Source organism: Primulina tabacum, chromosome 5, assembly GCF_025594145.1.
Source record: "Primulina tabacum isolate GXHZ01 chromosome 5, ASM2559414v2, whole genome shotgun sequence".
NCBI classification, from domain to species: domain Eukaryota; kingdom Viridiplantae; phylum Streptophyta; class Magnoliopsida; order Lamiales; family Gesneriaceae; genus Primulina; species Primulina tabacum.
In genome coordinates this window covers 35,866,334-35,873,949 of record NC_134554.1, presented here as the reverse complement: position 1 = coordinate 35,873,949, position 7,616 = coordinate 35,866,334, and positions in this window count along the sequence as shown.

The following is a 7,616-nucleotide window of genomic DNA, read 5'->3' as shown; positions in this document are numbered from 1 at the left end:
CCTACCGAGCTAAATCCATATGGACCATGTCTCCAGTGGAAAAAGGATCATCCACTTGAGCTGGTCATCGGTAACCCTACTGCTCCTCTTAGAACTAGAAATCAAATGATAAATGAAGTTATGCATGCTGCATTTGTTTCTCAGATATAACCTAAGAAAATTGATGATGCATTACTTGACTCAAATTGGATAGAGGCCATGCATGAAGAACTTAATCAGTTTGAAAGAAGTAAAGTTTGGCATCTAGTCCCTCGGCCTAAAAACACTCATGTGATTGGAACTAGATGGGTATTCAGAAACAAAATGGATGAAAATGGTTTGATTATAAGAAACAAGGCTAGACTAGTAGCTCAGGGCTATAGACAAGAAGAAAGTATAGACTTTGATGAATCCTTTGCCCCTGTAGCAAGATTAGAAGCCATTAGAATATTTTGAGCATTTGCAGCATTTAAGGAGTTCAAAGTATATCAAATGGATGTTAAATCTGCATTTTTGAATGGATTATTAAATGAGGAAGTTCATGTAGAACAACCACCTTGTTTTATTAATCACATTTTTCCTGATTATGTTTACAAACTGGACAAAGCTCTATATGGACTGAAGCAGGCACCAAGAGCATGGTATGACACATTAACCAAATTTATGCTTGAACATGGTTTCTCAATTGGAACGGTTGATAAAACATTGTTTACATTCACAAAAAATGATCATTCATTGTTTGTAAAAATATATGTGGACGATATTATTTTTGGATCAATTAATCCTAAGCTATGTGAGAGATTCTCTAAGATGATGCAAGAGGAATTTGAGATGAGCATGATGGGTGAATTAAATTATTTTTTAGGACTGCAAGTCAAGCAGTCCGAAAATGGAATTTTTATCAATCAATCCAAATACACTCGAGATATGCAAAAGAAATTCGGCATGAAAAATTGCTCTCAAGCTTCCACCCCAATGAGCTCATCAATCAAACTGGATAAAGATGAAGGGGGAATCTCTGTGGACACAAAAATGTACAGAGGGTTAATAGGTTCTTTGCTATACTTGATTGCCAGTCGACCGGACATTATGATTGCGGTTTGTTTATGTGCACGATTTCAAGCTAAACCTATGCAATCTCATTTTATAGCCGCTAAACGCATTCTTAAATATCTTAAAGGAACTGCTAATGTGGGTCTTTGGTATCCCAAAGATTCAAGTCTTAATCTTGTATGGTACTCAGATGCGGATTATGCGGGGTGCAAAGTTGACAGAAAGAGTACAAGCGGTTCATGTCAGTTTTTAGGAGAACGGTTGATATCATGGCTTAGTAAGAAACAAACATCAATTGCTACTTCAACCGCTGAAGCAGAATACCTTGTGGCTGGAAGTTTTTGTGCTCAGATGCTTTGGATACAACAACAATTAAAAGATTACGTCATCCAAGCTACCGAATCACCTATTTTTTGCGATAACACCAACGCAATAGCAATCACATACAACCCAGTTATGCACTCTCGGACAAATCATATTGATATCAGACATCACTTCATCTGAGAACACGTCATGAAGAAAGAAATACGGCTTGAATATGTTCATACAGATCAACAAACGACCGATATTTTCACAAAATCATTACCAGAGGCTAAGTTCTCTCATTTTCGCAATATGCTTGGATTAATTGATTTTTCTTGACATATTTAGTTCTTGTGTGTGTTTAGTTTGTATTGCAGGAAATAAAAAGAGACAGTAGGTAATATAAAATAAAAATATTTCATTAAAACAACTTGCATCTTACATCCCTTATTTCATCCTCTACCGCCATCGACCATTTGCGCAACCAAGAGGTCAGCACGCCGATGGAGGTACGTAAAAAGTCATTTGAGGAAGCAATCTTCCTCAGAGTCCTTTGCTCTTCTAAGAGCATGAGGAGGTAAACGCTATCATCAGAGAAGGCGTATGATGCTTCAGCAACATAATGGAGTCGCTGATATTTCTTCAGGAGTGACATCTCCTTATCAGTAAGGCCCAGTCCTCCATCAATGGAGGACCGAAGCTCTTCAATCTTTGACCTGACTGCCAGCATCTTCTCAAAAACATTGTCTTCATAAGCATCCTTGCGAGAAGCTATCACTGACTCCATAAACTCTTTCACTAGATCTGGCTCATTTGAACTGCCTACTTTTGCCATGTTGATATTTGCTGTGTGTAAAACTAACCTCTCTACCTGTTTTTATAGATAAAGTGATTGAAGGGTCTCTCTCTCTCATGTTGACAGACACTAGAATTTAAAGAGGCTTTCTGACTAAGCCATCGACGGTTCATTCTCCAGGATTAGTCCTCAATCCACATGCTTAGGGTGAAAAATTGTTAAGTCATTAATTACATAGACTTCTCAACCGTTTTTTTCTAACTACATTATTCATGCGGTTCATCTTACTTGGGCACGAGACTTCCACGTCATCTCGTAAAATTTACGCAAAACCTTTTTACTGCCTCTGATTGACGTGACAGCTTTCACTTTTTGAAAATTCAAATAAATTCTTTTACCGCCGCCCAAGTTGTTCAAAATTTACAAAACACTCTCCACTTATAGTCCTCCACGTGGATTGACTAGTGATAATCTGAACCGCAAATACATACTCTTCATTTGCAACCGTGCTGAGCTTACCTTGCTATTGCAAACTGTATCGCGTATTCATCTAACCTACAGGTACTAAGTTCGAACACTCGTGATAAATCAAGAAAATGGCTGCCTCAATTGCTTAGAATACAGTCGCTGTTAACTTCGCGTCCATATTTGCCATGCCCAACAAAGCAATGAAAGCCATGTTTCGCACAATTGAACAATCTGGGCTTCGCTCTTTTCTGGCCTGCCGCTTCAACTACTCAGACACACTACTGAAGGAATTCTTCGAATCTGCGCACATGAAGAACGGCGAAATTATTTGTGTCGTCCAAAACAAAAAACTTCTGTTTACACAGAAGATATTTGCTGAATTGTTCAGCCTACCAATGGAAGGAGTGACTGATTTCTCTACACTACCTAATGGTAATATTGGTATCTGGCGTACTGCCTTCTCAGACACCGACTTTCCAATCTCCCATCCAACTTGTCAAAAACGAGATTTAAAGATTGAATTCAGACTGCTGGCAGATATTGTTGCCAAAGGATTGCTTGCAAAAGCTGGTGCTTATGATAAAATCACTTTGGAGAAATTTCTGGTTATGGCCACTATCTCATCCAAATTGCAGCTTAACTGGTCTGATGTTCTCTTTAGAATATTGGTGGCCATGATCAACAAAGAAAACCAATCACAAGGGTTTGCGGTTCCAATCTGCCACATGCTGATCGACGCCGGGTTTCAACCGGTTGATATGATAGATGTTGGCAATACTAAGCTCTTCAACTGGATATCGGTTGAAAAATTTATCCAAAAAAATCGACCGGCTGAGGAGATAATCTTCATAAAGACTGAAACCGGGAAAGAGTTTGTCAAACAAAAGAAATCATCCACAAACGTTTCAACCGCCAAGGAAACAAAGAGGAAGCTAGTTCTGAAAACAAGCTCAGATGATGAATCCAAAGATGATGTTCCTGTTGCCCAAGTCTTTAAAAAGAAGAGAACTGCACAACCAGTAAAGATCAAATTGGTCAAGCATCTTTCTGCTCCTCTCGTCCCTGCTCCAATCCCTGCAATCTTTGCCACTAAGTTGAAAGGGATTGAAATTACAGAGACATAAATTGAGTCCTATTATTCTGGAGTTCCCATCATTCTATCATCAGATAAAGGCAAACAGGTGATGATTGAAAACCCACCTCGAAACAACGCAGTTCATACGGCCATCGTACTCGCAAGCGAACGTGTGAATGAGGCTGTTCAGAAAAAGATCAAGATGTTTGATAAATGGGTTCAGTATCGGACGGCTGTAACTTTTGATTCACTACTTGAAACCAGAAAAATAAAAGCAGCTGCTAAGCTGGAGCGGTCCATTTTGGAATGGGCAGAAACGGCTGATATTCAAACCGCTCTTCAACGACAAGACTTTCTGGAACTTCAAATGAAGGAAAGCACTCTCCGAATCATCATACAGTTGAAGAGAAATAATTTTGATCCTTTTTGTCCTACTTCCAAGGATGATTCGGCAGTTATCTATCAACTCGAGATGGACGCATTGTCGCTGGCTATGAGAGTCGCTCAAATGCGATAGGATCTCATTCTTCCAGCTGCTACTGAACAGGGCAAGTTCGATTCTCTGATGGATATTAATGAAAATTTGAGTTCAGAACAGTTCCACACCATCTCTACTAAAAAGGACTCCTCATCTATCTCTCCCGATACAAGCACTAAACCTCCTTCACTAGTATTCACTGTACCGACTCAATCGGGTGATGCAGAAACACAGAGTCATCAGATTGCCACCGATATTCCATCCGAGTCTCCATCAATCTCTGCAATGGATAAGTCTACCCAACCGCTTACACGTGATCCCTCAGCTGATCAAAAGGTTTCTGTTGATGAGGTAGAAAAATTTTTATCCGACTTTGATAAAGTTGTCACCTTTTGGGATGATCCAATGATCTCTTCACCAGTTTCTCCCAACAAAGATGATCCAAAATCTCCCTCAGAACAACTATTGTCATCGCCCAAGAAAGCACATATAACTCAGATGAATGATCCTTTGGTGCATGAAAATTCTCCTCCATCAAGTTATTCGCCAACAAAGCATGAGGCACCAACTGAAACCGGTTCTAAAAGCTCTGCCTCAGCTGAGGATATTGATCAGATCATTGAGAATATTACAGCTGAACTACATGAGCCAGAACCGTTACAAATTATTGAGAAGCTGCCCTCTTCTCAATTGATCTCTCTCGAGCATAGCTTACTATCTGGAGAAGACAAACTTGAAGAACAGATATCACAAGAAGACGCTCTAGAAGAAAGCTATCAGCAGCGAATTCTAGCAAGATTGATCACTATGGATCAATCAATTCTGGCGCTAAATCACAGACAATCTGATCTACAAAAGGCTTTTCAATCAGTAAAGTCGGCTGTTCGCGCTGATATTTCCTCCATAGAAACAAGTTTCTCTATCAAGCAATCCAAACACAACTCTAAACATATCAACATGTGCCTTGGTCTTTCGGAGCAAATGACTCGACTGCAAACAAATATTGAACAACACCTCGATGCCCAAGGTGCTCAGCTTGCGGAAATTATGACTTTCCTCGTACACGGTGATGTCAAAAAGAAGGAAAGAGATCGGCAAAAGGCAATTCAAGAAGCAGAACTATCTGTACTGAAGGAATTACATGAGTCAAGAGAAAAGGAAGGCAAAGCTAAAGATGTGGGACAAAGCTCTGGTTCAAAGAAGGGAAATTAGTCATCTCGAACAGTTGTGAAATATTTTGAACATTCTAATTTCATTCACTTAATGAAATACAATTCTTTCGCTCAGATTAAATCTTATGCTGAATAAATCTTCCAGCTAGGTTTTGTCATCACCAAAAAGGGGGAAATTGTTGAAGAAAATATTATTCCCAAGAGTTTTGGCGTATGACAAAAACAAGACAACACTGCGGTTCATATATGTGACATATATCAGTTCAACCGTCCATCTCAAATAATGATGTATCTTTCTAACCGGCCAAAGCTAAAAAGAGTCTCAACCGCTTAACAGAACCGGATCACTTAAAGGACCATTTATTACTCAAAGACATTCTCTGACCGGTTTAATACATTCGAAGTATTACTCCATTTTGAAGTCAACGTATACACACCTGCTCCAAGATTGATCCGCATTTATGATCTTTTCCCAAAGAAGAGAGACCAAGTATAGACTGCATGTTCTGATGCTAAATACAGTTACTATAAAAGGAACTCCTCAGGAAAAGCCCTTCAGAACAGTGCTGAGCAAAAGGAAGATTAAATGCGTTCATTAAAGAACATTTAATGCTCATAAAGACGACATCTACTCATCTGTTCAGAGATTCAGGTTAACGTTGCTATGTCCTTCCCGACCGTTAAGAAAATCGTATATATTAACGGAAGAGTGTGCCAAGCAGTTGCAGTTCTTTTCAGCTCACAATTGAATCATAACAGCTTGCTTGAATACTTGAAAAGATCTCCGAGCGCTCCTAAAAGTTTACATACTTCTTCGCTCAAATCAGCACGCTTTCAACAAAAAATCATTTGATCATTTTAGGATCATTTTCGTGCTACTCACACCAAACCGTTTATTCTCATCAGTAACCTGTTGGTTATTAGATCAAGTCTTGTTATCTGGTGAACTGAGTGTTCTTAATATCCAGAAGTGTAAAGTGATCACTAAGAGTTCCAATACAGGCAGTGTGATAAGTCCTGATTGGAGTGGGCTGTTGCAAATACGTTGTAAAGCCAAAATCTTTTAGTGGAATCCTTCCTGGAAAAGGAAGAATGGGTGACGTAGGAGTATTCAATCTCCGAACATCCATAAAAATCTTGTGTTATTTACCTATCGCAAGCTCTTACATTTTTAACCGTAATTTGTTAAGTCTGCTAAAAGTGTTTGAACCGTCATTGGAAATTGTGAACCGTTTTCCGCACTCATCAGTGGTTCAACTTTCCAACCGTTTTAGAAAGAATTTTCAACCGCCTAAAAACGTTTGAAAAACTAATTTTAAATAAGAAAATTTGAAAGAGTTCATTCACTCCCCCTCTAAATTCTTTCTTGATCCCAACAGATTTCGCTAAATACATGGACAATAAAGTAGAAATTGACAAACTTCTTTTATTGGCCTAAAAAATCAAGATATTTTAAGTAGATTAGTTCACAAAGATGAACAATAGAAATTCTTTCAATAGGAGTAGAATTAAATCATTTCCGGAAGAAATATATTATGTTTTGATTAAGTTGAAATATAAATCAATAATTTATGCAGATAGAACAATGAAAATAATAAGTTTGTAAATACATGCTAAGGTCAAGTTTATTGTTGTAATACTAAGAATTTTAAAAACCTAAGGCGTTGGCTATTTACGGAGACTATTGGTTAGATTTCTGCCTCCATCATTCGCGTTTTCCATGTATGAATCGTCAGGTTTAAATACATATGCAGCAAATATTCAAATATTCCAGATCAGTAAAGATGCAAATGTGCCATATAAAAGTTCATATTTTGAGATCGGAACTCTGCTAGATCTTGAAACATTTTAGTTTAATCTACCAACTAAAATGTAAATTTGTATATAAATATTATAATAAAACAATATTTAAGAAATATTAAGATAATGATTTAATGACTATATGGAAAATATGTGAGAGATTAGATCATAAGACCGTGAATCTCGTAATAAATACATTATCACCTGCAATATCAAAACAAAAAAAAAAAAAACGAATTTGATATGATTACTAATATAAAGCAACATAATAAATCATAGACCATAAACTTATTCATTGTTAAAAACAAAACAGATGAAGATGGGGGCGGGCAGATCAGATCTATTGAATTGAGTATGCAATTTCTATAAATAATTTGTTTGCAACCAGTATCCTTTATTTTTGAGAAAAAATAACAAAGTCAAAAAAAAATTAAACTTAAACCAACAAACAGAAAATCATAAATAATATGTTTATCCATGAGACACTAACCA